This window comes from Citrus clementina, unplaced genomic scaffold (genome assembly GCF_000493195.1).
Source record: "Citrus clementina cultivar Clemenules unplaced genomic scaffold, Citrus_clementina_v1.0 scaffold_1, whole genome shotgun sequence".
Classification (NCBI taxonomy): Eukaryota; Viridiplantae; Streptophyta; class Magnoliopsida; order Sapindales; family Rutaceae; genus Citrus; species Citrus x clementina.
Window position 1 is genome coordinate 16,795,610 of NW_006263303.1, and position 10,816 is coordinate 16,806,425.

Sequence of the window (10,816 nt, forward strand, 5' to 3'; positions counted from 1 at the left end):
TGAATAAAACTCAACATCCTTTTTTTCTATTCCTTTCAATAAAAAAATATTAATTTAATATATATATATATATATAGAGAGAGAGAGAGAGAGAGAGCTTCTTAAGTGCATATACTTAACATTATATGGTGTTATAGCGAATCTACACATAATCTGCATTTAGTGCATCCACATTTGAGAATTTCTATATATCAAAGCTTTCAAAGGCAGAAGTTTAAATATGAATTTTGTGCGGATTCACTACAAAATCATATGATGTTAACATGCTTTTACAATTGACTATAATACCACATGATGTTATAGAAAATCCACACGAAATCTTTATTATATAAAGAGAGAGATCTTGCTTTGCTTTATAATTGAATATAGGGCAGTGATATTCCCACCCCTCAAATTTTGTAAACCTACCTCGCCTTAAAAAATTAAATCATAAAAAATTCACATTATTTTTAACGATTTCAAATTATTAAGAATAAAATTAAGCAATTGACTAATTAAATCCTCATTAAATAATTAAAATACATTTATGATATGATATTCCAAAACATTTATGCTATTTTTCTCATAAAATTTATTAATTATAAGAAGGATCTGATTGATTAATTGTTTAAAATTTTATTTATTTTAAATTAAAAAAGCGTGAATTATTTTTTAAATAATTCTTTGAAATGATTTAAATGCGGCACGTGTCCCATCAAGTTAAAACCTGAAGTTGATTTAAATTTTATTTTATTTTATTTTGGAACAGAAACCAAGTAGCGAGGCCCCGTTCTTCAGGAAATTCCGAGCTAAGTTAATCAACATTTCCACTAATTATTTTTATTTTCTTCCAAAGTTAATTTAATTAGATCAATTTCTGGCTTCCTACTTAAATTGCATATCCAATTTGGGGGTTGATTTTTGGAGATGGAGATAAACTGAAACATTAATTGAAATCGATTGAGAAAAAAAAAATCGATTGAGATTGAAAGTTCTTTATTACCCAACATACAGAATACATATGCAATTAATTCAAATTTCTAAAATTACTGTAATTGTTGGCAATGTGGGGTTTTTTTTTCGTTGGGGGGGGGGGTGTCTGAAATTTGCATGCATGCCTTAATTGAGTTTTATCACTTTAAATCCTAATTACTAATGTTTTTTCTGTTAATGGTTGAAAATAAGATAAGAAGAGAGAAGGTGAACTTGAAGAAGTATAAGAAGACAAGACATGTGATGATGTTGATGTGTTTATGTGAATAAAGACATAAAAATACATGTAATGATGTTGATGTGTTTTTTCTTTGTCCAAGTTTTTCCGTTGATGTTCTAAAGTTTGCATATATATGTTTCAAGAAACAAATGGAAATTAAATAGTACATAAAGGTGAACTCACATCGTCAACTAAAGGTTACACTACCATTTGCCCAATGGTTCCATTTCTATTATCATTTTCTTTAGTCACAGAAATATCATCGGACTCAAATTCATCAGTATAAGAAGAGGGACAAGGACAAGGACAGGGTGAGTCTATTGTATGACAACAGCAAGTCTACAATTTAGTTTTATTTCTGCTGCTGCACTGAGGAATCACTAGCATCAACCACCTACTTTATTACCGTTGCTTCGTTTTTCTCTTGAAGACGGTTGACTTGATGAAATAACACTTCTAATGAGGCTGCCTTAAAGAAAGCATATATGTTAATCACCTGTTGTAATCTCATGCCAAAATCATTTCAGTTCCTGCTCATAAAATTAGTTACTTCAACCTTTGTCATATGTATTCTCCACTGCTTCAAGATACTTAGATAGTGAATGTGTCTAAATTCCAACTCAAAAGATTCATTTGAGAAAAAATTCTTTAGATGGTCATGTAGAGTTCTAATTTATCTCCGTATCATACACAAAATACTTGAAACCTACACATCAATGATCAATGTTCATCTTTTATTGACAATCCCAATTCTCATATGTGTTTGGAAAGAAATTAGATTCACAGGCATTCTAGAAATATCTGGTGTATTTCAATGACAATGATGCCAAGTCATGTCTCATGGCGTCCAAAAAAATAAAAATGGTGATGTATGTGGAGGAAGATCGTTAGCTCAATTAAAACTACACCTCGATCATTTCTGGACTCATCAACAAGAGGTAATTTCTTACTTTGTGAACAAATTTTGTGTCTTATAATTTTTTTCTGTATTTATATACTTACATGCTGTTTTGTAATTATATAGCCACCAAAGCCTGGACATGGAGATGTGTGTTTTGTTATGTTTAGTCCATTTATAAGATCATGTGTCATGTGATCTATAAGTCTACTTAATGGTTGCAATCAAATGAGTTCATGTCCAGATTGTGAAGTTAGTTAATTTCAACATATAGCAATGATTGTATCCATTGCTTTTATGACGTTGCTATGTTATTGCTTCTTTAATAAGTGGCAGACATGATTTTCTAGTTTTCCACAGCTTAAATTGTTAAATAATTGATAATGCTCTTGTGCTTACTCTGTTCTTTTCTTTTTAGATAAGCTTTATGGTCCCAGTGGAATTGTTTTCACCCTTTCTTTATTGACAGTGGATGTATAAAAAAAATTGGTCTTGATTGATACTTGATGATGTTGTAGTTATTTCTCCCTGCTTTATTCTTTTTGCAACATATGTGTTGTGCCAAATACCAGTAAAGAAATGATAATGGCTCCCCAAGACTCACTCAAGAATGGTTCTTGAGTCTAAAACTAATCAATCTGTACTCAGTTTAAAGGATGTTGTAACAGCCCAGTCAATAAAAACTAATCAATGAAAGGATTAAAAGAATCAGAAAGAACAATACACATAAAGCTTATAGTGGTTCGGCTATGGAAGCCTACGTCCACTGTGAAAAAATGAATCCAAGTTTTATTGAATTGATTGTCTACAGAGAACAAGCTTTTACAGAGAATATAACAACTAACAACCACTGGCGTTATTCCTGAGTATCCAGCTATATATACAAGCTCTTTCTCGATCAAACACCAGCAAGTTTCCCCTATGTTTAGTGACGAAGAGCAGCAGCTTCCCGCGCTAATTAACGGCTTTACAGACTTCTGATAAGCCTTCATTACACGTGTCTTCATCTCTATTATACTAAGTAACAAAACGACAGTTCAAGCAGCCGTTTTGGTTAAGTGAATCATGTGCAAATCACATGCCTTCTTTGTATACACAGATGACACGGTATCCTTGTCATATAGCTATCTCAGGATTGTCAACCGACATGTCATGGTGTTGACAAATCTTCAACCGACTTGTTGCACTTGACTATAAACTGATTTGCAGTTCATATTCAACATTCTCCACATTGAGCTCAAATCATCCATTCCTCAGGTTCACCCTTCCACTTCTTTCCTTCAGTCTATACCCTGCAGATGCCAGCTGAGTTCAAGCAGAACTCAAACTTAGCTCCTGGTACAGCTTTGGTAAGCATGTCAGCAATGTTGGTATCAGTGTGTGTTTTAGCCAGCTTAATCACACCCTTTGATATTTCCAATCTGACAAAGTGAAGCTTGATATCAATATGCTTGGTCTTTTCGTGGTGAATCTGGTTCTTACTCAGACATATAGCACTTTGGCTGTCACAATGAATTGTGATTTATTTTTGTTCAAATCCCAGTTCTGTTACCATCCCTCTAAGCCAGATGGCTTCTTTGATTGCCTCTGCAGCTGCTGTGTATTCTGCCTCAGTTGTTGATAGAGCAACAATACTCTGCAGTGAAGCCTTTCAGTTTATGGTGCAGCCATTAAGCATGAACAGAAAGCCTGTTAAGGACCTTCTTTTATCCAGATCTCCAGCATAATCTGAATCTACATAACCCTCCACACTAACCTCTGTATATTTCTCAGCTCCATAGATCAAACCATAACCAGTTGTACCAGCAAGGTATCTTAAGATCCACACAACAGCCCTCCAATGATCCTTCCCTGGGTTTGCCATATACCTGCTTACCACACTCACTGCATTAGAGAGATCAGGCCTAGTCAGGACCATTGCGTACATTAAACATCCAACAGCACTTGAGTATGGAAATTTATTCATTTAAGCCTTCTCAGCATCAGAGTTTGGACACTGTTGGCAGGACAGTCTGAAATGAGAGGGCAGTGGTGTTTGTACTGGTTTACATTTATCCATATTGAGCTTCTCAAGTACTTTCCTAATGTATTTTTGCTGTGTTAGGCTTAGGATACCATTCTTCCTGTCTCTCTTTAGCTAAACTCCAAGGATCTTCTTTGCAGCACCTAGATCCTTCATCTCAAATGTATTGCTCAGCTGCTGCTTCAGTTCATTGATGAACTCCATCTCCTTACAAGCTATTAACATGTCGTCTACATAGAGTAGCAGGTAGATCTTATCACCACCTTCTATGGTTTTAAAGTAAACACAGCAGTCAAAACTGCTCCTTTGAAAACCATGATATGACATAAACCTGTCAAACCTTAGATACCACAGTCTTGGAGATTGTTTTAATCCATACAGTGACTTCCTTAAATGACATACATGATCAGCCTTTTCTGGATCCTCATACCCTTCAGGTTGTGACATCACTATCATCTCATCTATTTCACCATGCAGGAAGGCAGTCTTCACATCCATCTGTTCAAGATGCATGTCTTGTACAGCCACTAGAGATAACAGGATCCTCAGGGAAGCATGTCTCACCACAGGGGAGAAAACTTCTGTAAAGTCAACACCCTCTTTCTGAGTGAAACCTTTTGCAACCAACCTGGCTTTGTATCTTTGTGGCTCAACATCTGGAATTCCCTCCTTAATCCTGTAAATCCATTTGCATCCTACTATCCTCTTGTTTGCTGGTCTTTCAATGAGATTCCAGGTGTGATTCTTTTTTAAAGACATCATTTCCTCATCCATAGCCTTGATCCATTCTTCTGCCTTATCACTGTTAATAGCTTCTGAGTATGGTCTAGGTTCATTTGTTGCTATTTCATGTGCTGCTGTTAATGCAAATGCAATTAGATCTGCATATGCATATCTTCTAGGAGGTCTTATCACTCTCTTTTCTCTGTCCCTCACTAACTGATAATCTTCACATCTCTCTTGATCACTTGTTGTTTCATTCTCAGTGTCATGTATTTCCATGTCTGTTATGTCTCCAGCCTCTGATCTTGATTTCTGTTTCTGGTTTGAGTTTGACAGCTCCACTTCAAGATAAGATCTCTCATCTTTATCTTTCAGTTCTGCATTTGTAGTTTTTAAGGATACTGATTGTTGGAGCATCTCAGCTTCATTAAATACCACATCTCTGCTTATGATTGCTTTTGGTGGCTTCATGTCTGTGCACCATAGTTTATACCCTTTTACCCCTTCAGGGTAACCAAGAAATACACACTTCAATGCCCTGGGTTCTAATTTGCCTTATTTGATGTGAGCATATGCTGGACAACCAAAGATCTTCAAACTAGAGTAATCTACTGGTTTACCATACCAAAGTTCATATGGTGTCTTGAAGTTAATTCCTGTAAAAGAGCTTCTGTTCGCAATATGACAAGCTGTTGACAGAGCCTCAGCCCACAAGGACATAGGTAGCTTAGAGTGAATGAGCATACACCTCACTTTGTCAACTAAGGTTCTGTTCATCCTCTCAGCTAATCCATTTTGCTGAGGTGCATATCTTACTGTTCTGTGCCTCATGATTCCATGCTTGCTGCAAAATTCTTCAAACTTCTTATTGCAGAATTCTAATCCATTATCAGTTCTGAGCTTCTTAACCTTCCTATTAGTCTGAGTTTCAATTAGTGTTTTCCAGTTCTTGAATTGTTCAAACACTTCATCTTTGTTCTTCAGCACATACACCCAAACCATTCTAGAATGGTCATCAATTAGAGATAGAAAGTACCTTGCCCCTCCTAAGGATGCTGTCTGTGTAGGTCCCCACAGATCAGCATGTACGTATTCTAGAGTTCCTCTTGAAACATGTGCACCAGTGCTGAATTTGACTCTTGAGGATTTACCTAGGACACACTCCTCACAAAATTCCAAGGGCTCTATTTTATCTTCACCTAAGACTCCTGTTTTGATAGTTCTCTCAAGCTTCTCTCACTCATATGGCCTAATTTAAAGTGCCACAATAAAGTTTTGTTTAGATTCTGGTTTGAAACTCCAACATCTCCTGTGACTACAGACCCCTAGAGCACATACAGGCCATTGTCTAAGTTTCCTTTCATCAACACCATAGACCCTTTCAACACCTTCAAAGTGCCTGACTCAAGCTTGATAACACACCCCATTTTGTCAAGCATGCCAAGAGAAATTAAGTTCCTCTTTAAATCAGGGATATGTCTGACATTTGGTAATTCTCTTATTGTGCCATCAAGCATTTTCAGTTTAATGGTGCCCCTGCCAATTACTCTACAACTAGCATCATTTCCCATTACAACTATCCCACCATCATAGGTTTCATAGTTCTTAAAGAAATTTCTATTAGGGCACATATGGAATGAACAACCAGAATCTAAAACCCAGTTACCTCTAGATGCACCATCAGAGACTATGAGAACTCCAGCAGAGTCATAACCATCAGATTCTTGTCCTTCTGATGCAACAGTAGCATCTCTAGTCTTCTCTTTTGTTTCTTTGCTTTTATATTTCCTCTCTGGACAATCCTTTTTGAAGTGGCCTTCCTTGTGGCAATTAAAGCACTTCATATTCTTGGGTCTGGACTTGGATCTTTTCTTCTTTCCTTGACCACCTTCTCTCTTTTATGGTCTCCCTCTAACTGTTAATCCTTCCCCATGACTTGCTTCTTTCTTGGTTGCAGCCTTGGAGCTCAATGTCTCTTTTACATCCACCATCGAAAGAGACTGTCTTCCATACATGAGAGTGTCAACTAGATGCTCATAAGAGCTTGGTAAAGAGCACAACAGAATCATGGCTTTATCTTCATCATCAATCTTTACATTAATGTCTTTAAGATCCAAAATGATCTTGTTAAAGGCATCAATGTGATCAGAGATTGATGAACCCCCTTCTATCTGCAATGTGTAAAGCTTCTTTTTAGTGGCTAACCTCTTAGCCATGGACTTTTTGGCATACAAGTCTTCAAGCTTCTTCCACAATCCAGCAGCAGTTGTCTCTCCTCCCACTTCTCTAAGTACACCATATCCGAGGCTTAAGATAATTGCACTATGTGCCCTATCAAGCACATCTGGAAGATCATCCTCTGATATCTTCCTTGGTTTCTTGGGTGATGTGATTTCGGCAAGGGCTTCATCCAGGCCTTGATGTACCAGTAGTGCTTTCATCTTGAGTCTCCATAGGTGAAAGTCATTTTCACCAGTAAACTTTTCTATTTCAAGTTTAGGACCAGTCATCTTTAGATCAAGAATTTCAGAGAGAGGCTCTAATACTAATTTATTGTGCCAAATACTAGTAAAGAACTGATAATGGCTCCCCAAGACTCACTCAAGAATGGTTCTTGAATCTAAAACTAATCAATCTGTACTCAGTTTAAAGGATGTTGTAACAGCCCAGTCAACAAAAACTAATCAATGAAAGGATTAAAAGAATCAGAAAGAACAATACATAAAAAGCTTATAGTGGTTCGGCTATGGAAGCCTACGTCCACCGTGAAAGAATGAATCCAAGTTTTATTGAATCGATTGTCTACAGAGAACAAGCTTTTACAGAGAATATAACAACTAACAACCACTGACGTTATTCCTGAGTATCCAGCTATATATACAAGCTCTAGCTCGATCAAACACCAGCAAGTTTCCCCTGTGTTTAGTGATGAAGAGCAGCAGCTTCCCGCGCTAATTAACGGCTTAACAGACTTCTGATAAGCCTTCATTACACTTGTCTTCATCTCTGTTATACTAAGTAACAAAACGACAGTTCAAGCAGCTGTTTTGGTTAAGTGAATCACGTGCAAACCACATGCCTTCTTTGCATACACAGATGACACAGTATCCTTGTCATATAGCTATCTCAGGACTGTCAACTGACATGTCATGGTGTTGACAAATCTTCAACCGACTTGTCGCACTTGACTATAAATTGATTTGTAGTTCATATTTAACAATATGGAAGACTGAGTATTGTAAGATTCATTTCCCGCACTGCTCTGCCTTGATCTGTTCTAATTTGAGAGTCAGCAATCTTGATTCAACTTCTTGGGTGGAGTACTAGCTAAGAGAAGGGAGGCATGGGAGCCAGCACTAATTTTTGAATTGAAGAGATATGGGCATCAACTTCAGACTATTTTCAGAGAGGCTGAGAAGGGTGTTAGCTGGCGAAGAAGTCACATTGCCTGATGCTGCAAAATAACCTATTCAGAATCTTTGTACCGAGGTTGAAATCGTTACTTCTTGGCTGAGGGACTTTGAATATGATATGTCCTGGCTTCTGCTGCAAAAAAATAGGAGAAGATGAAATTGACAACCCAGACCTTGGGACCATTAATTGCTTTACATATGAATATGAGAAGGTCATTGACATATTCTCAACAGCATCACCCAACATAAGAGTCAAAGCAGGTGCAACAACTTCAGTACATCGATTCCGGAATCATTGATGATTTCAAAAGTATTGAAGATGAAGCCGATTATTTTCCTGCATCATCATCTTCTAAGAATAGGGGCACGGTGGGTCTAGAAGACAGAATGGAGGAGTTGTTAGATATATTAAGAGAGGGACCACCTCAGCTTTCAGTGGTGGCCATCTTGATAGCATTGGGTTGGGCAAGGTGGCTTTCACTGCAGAGGCTTACAGCAGCAGTGATGTGAAGCATTATTTTAATTGTCACGCTTGGGTTCCAAAGCCTTACAGCTATGATGCTGATGGTGACCAAATATTAGATATCATTATTAAGTTTCTAATGCCTTCATCTAGGTTGAGTGTAATAAAGGATAAAAATTATGAAATGAAAAAAAAAATTCTTCATGAATATCTAATGATCAAGTGGTATTTGATTGTGATTGATGATGTGTGGAGCATTGAAGTGTGGGATGTTATTCGAGAAATACTTCCGGATAATCAGAATGGAAGTGGAGTACTAATAACACTCACTGAAATTCATATCGTCACCTCATTTCAGTTAAAAAGTGGACATAATATTTGGCTTGATTTAGTGCCCACTAAAGGACCATTGAGAGTTGTTTACCTTTTTGCTTGAAACTTTGTTTTCCTTACTTATCTGTGTTTCCTGTACACCTAGAGACATCCACCAAGCAGTTATATCAGTTGTGGATATCTGAAGGTTTCATTCCAGACAATAGCGAGGCAACTGCCGAGAAGTACTTGGAACCACTAATGAATAGAGTCTTTGTTGATGCAAAGAAGAGAAGCGATGGAGGCAGAATCAACGCATGCCCTATTCGTAGTCGTTGATGGGCTTCATTATTGCAAATGGCTCTCAAAACGAAATTTATCTTTTCCCCTATCCTGGATCAAAAAGGTAAATCACGAAAAAATGTCAAACATGTCTACGTTTTTTACATTTTGCTTACTTAGATGATTGTGACTCGCACCTGCATTCTTTGTTGCACTTCTAAAAGCGACCACCTTGACCCCATAGATTGGGTGAAAATCGATTGAGTAATGGACTTGGGATCTCTTGTTCTCAGCCAATTTCCATCCAAAATTGAAACCTTATTACTTTTGATATTTGAAGCTGAATATCCCTTCCCTCAAAAGCCTGGCTTCATCACTATTAAGAAATCTCTGAATCTGTACACCATAGCCATGCTATTTAGCTACATAAATCATACAACAGATGAATTTTGGAAGATGAACAAACTCAGGCATCTAAAGTTTGGCTCGATCATACTTCCTGAACATCTAAGAAAATATTGCGGCTCTCTGGAAAATCTCAATTTCATTACAGCCATGTATCCTTGCTGCTGTACTGAAGATATATTGAACAGACCACCTAATCCTCAAAATCTCCAGATATGATATGAGGAGATTTTTATTTTTATCAATTTTTGATGTCCCAAAGTCTTTGTAGATTGAGATGCCTCAAGTCATTGAAGATGGTGAATGAAAGCAAGATGCCAAGGCTCTCCAAAATCGTCCTTGCCAAATACCTACTTCCTCAAAGTCTAATCCACTTGAGTTTCTCTAATACTGAAAAAATGGATGATCCCATGCCTGCACTTGAACACTAGAAAAGTTGCCAGTTCTTCAAGTGCTCAAACTGAAGCAAAACTCATATTCAGGTCGATAGCTGATTTGTAGGTCTGATGGTTTCCCAAAGCTCAAGATAGTGCACCTGAATTCAATGCCATGGCTAGAGGAGTGGACCATGAGGCTTGGAGCCAGGCCAAAACTAGAATGCTTGATTCTCAATTCTTGTGCTTACTGGAAAAAGATTCCTGAACAGCTCTGGTGCAAAAAGAGCTTAAACAAATTCGAGTGTTGGTGGCCTCAACCGGAGCTGAGACAAAAGCTACGGGACTTCGAGGATAAGGCGCAGTAAGACAATCAAGTATATCCTTATGGAATTTGATTTGCATGGATTTAATTAGATGTAAGTTTTTCATTTTATGCAATATCATAAACCTTTAATTATTAATCTAATTTCATACATATGTTTTTTCTTTTCCTCAATATATTTGATAGTACGCAAAACAAAGAAACCCAACAATGCCCTCCATCAATCCTAAGGACTCATTAATGAAATACAAGTGTGCAACCTAAGAGGGGGGGTGAATTGGATTTTTAAAATCTATCCTAACAAATCCACACAACAAGCAATCTAATGTCTTAACAATAATTGAAAACAATAAGTTCAATAATAGCACAATAATTAAAGAGTAAGGGAGAAGAGAAACAAACACAC

General features: G+C 37.0%; 1 pseudogene; it reads left to right on the plus strand.

Annotated features, from left to right (window-relative positions):
- The first annotated feature begins 8,636 nt into the window (after nt 1–8,636).
- LOC112095859 lies at nt 8,637–10,483 on the plus strand (annotated as a pseudogene).
- Nucleotides 10,484–10,816: the final 333 nt, after the last annotated feature.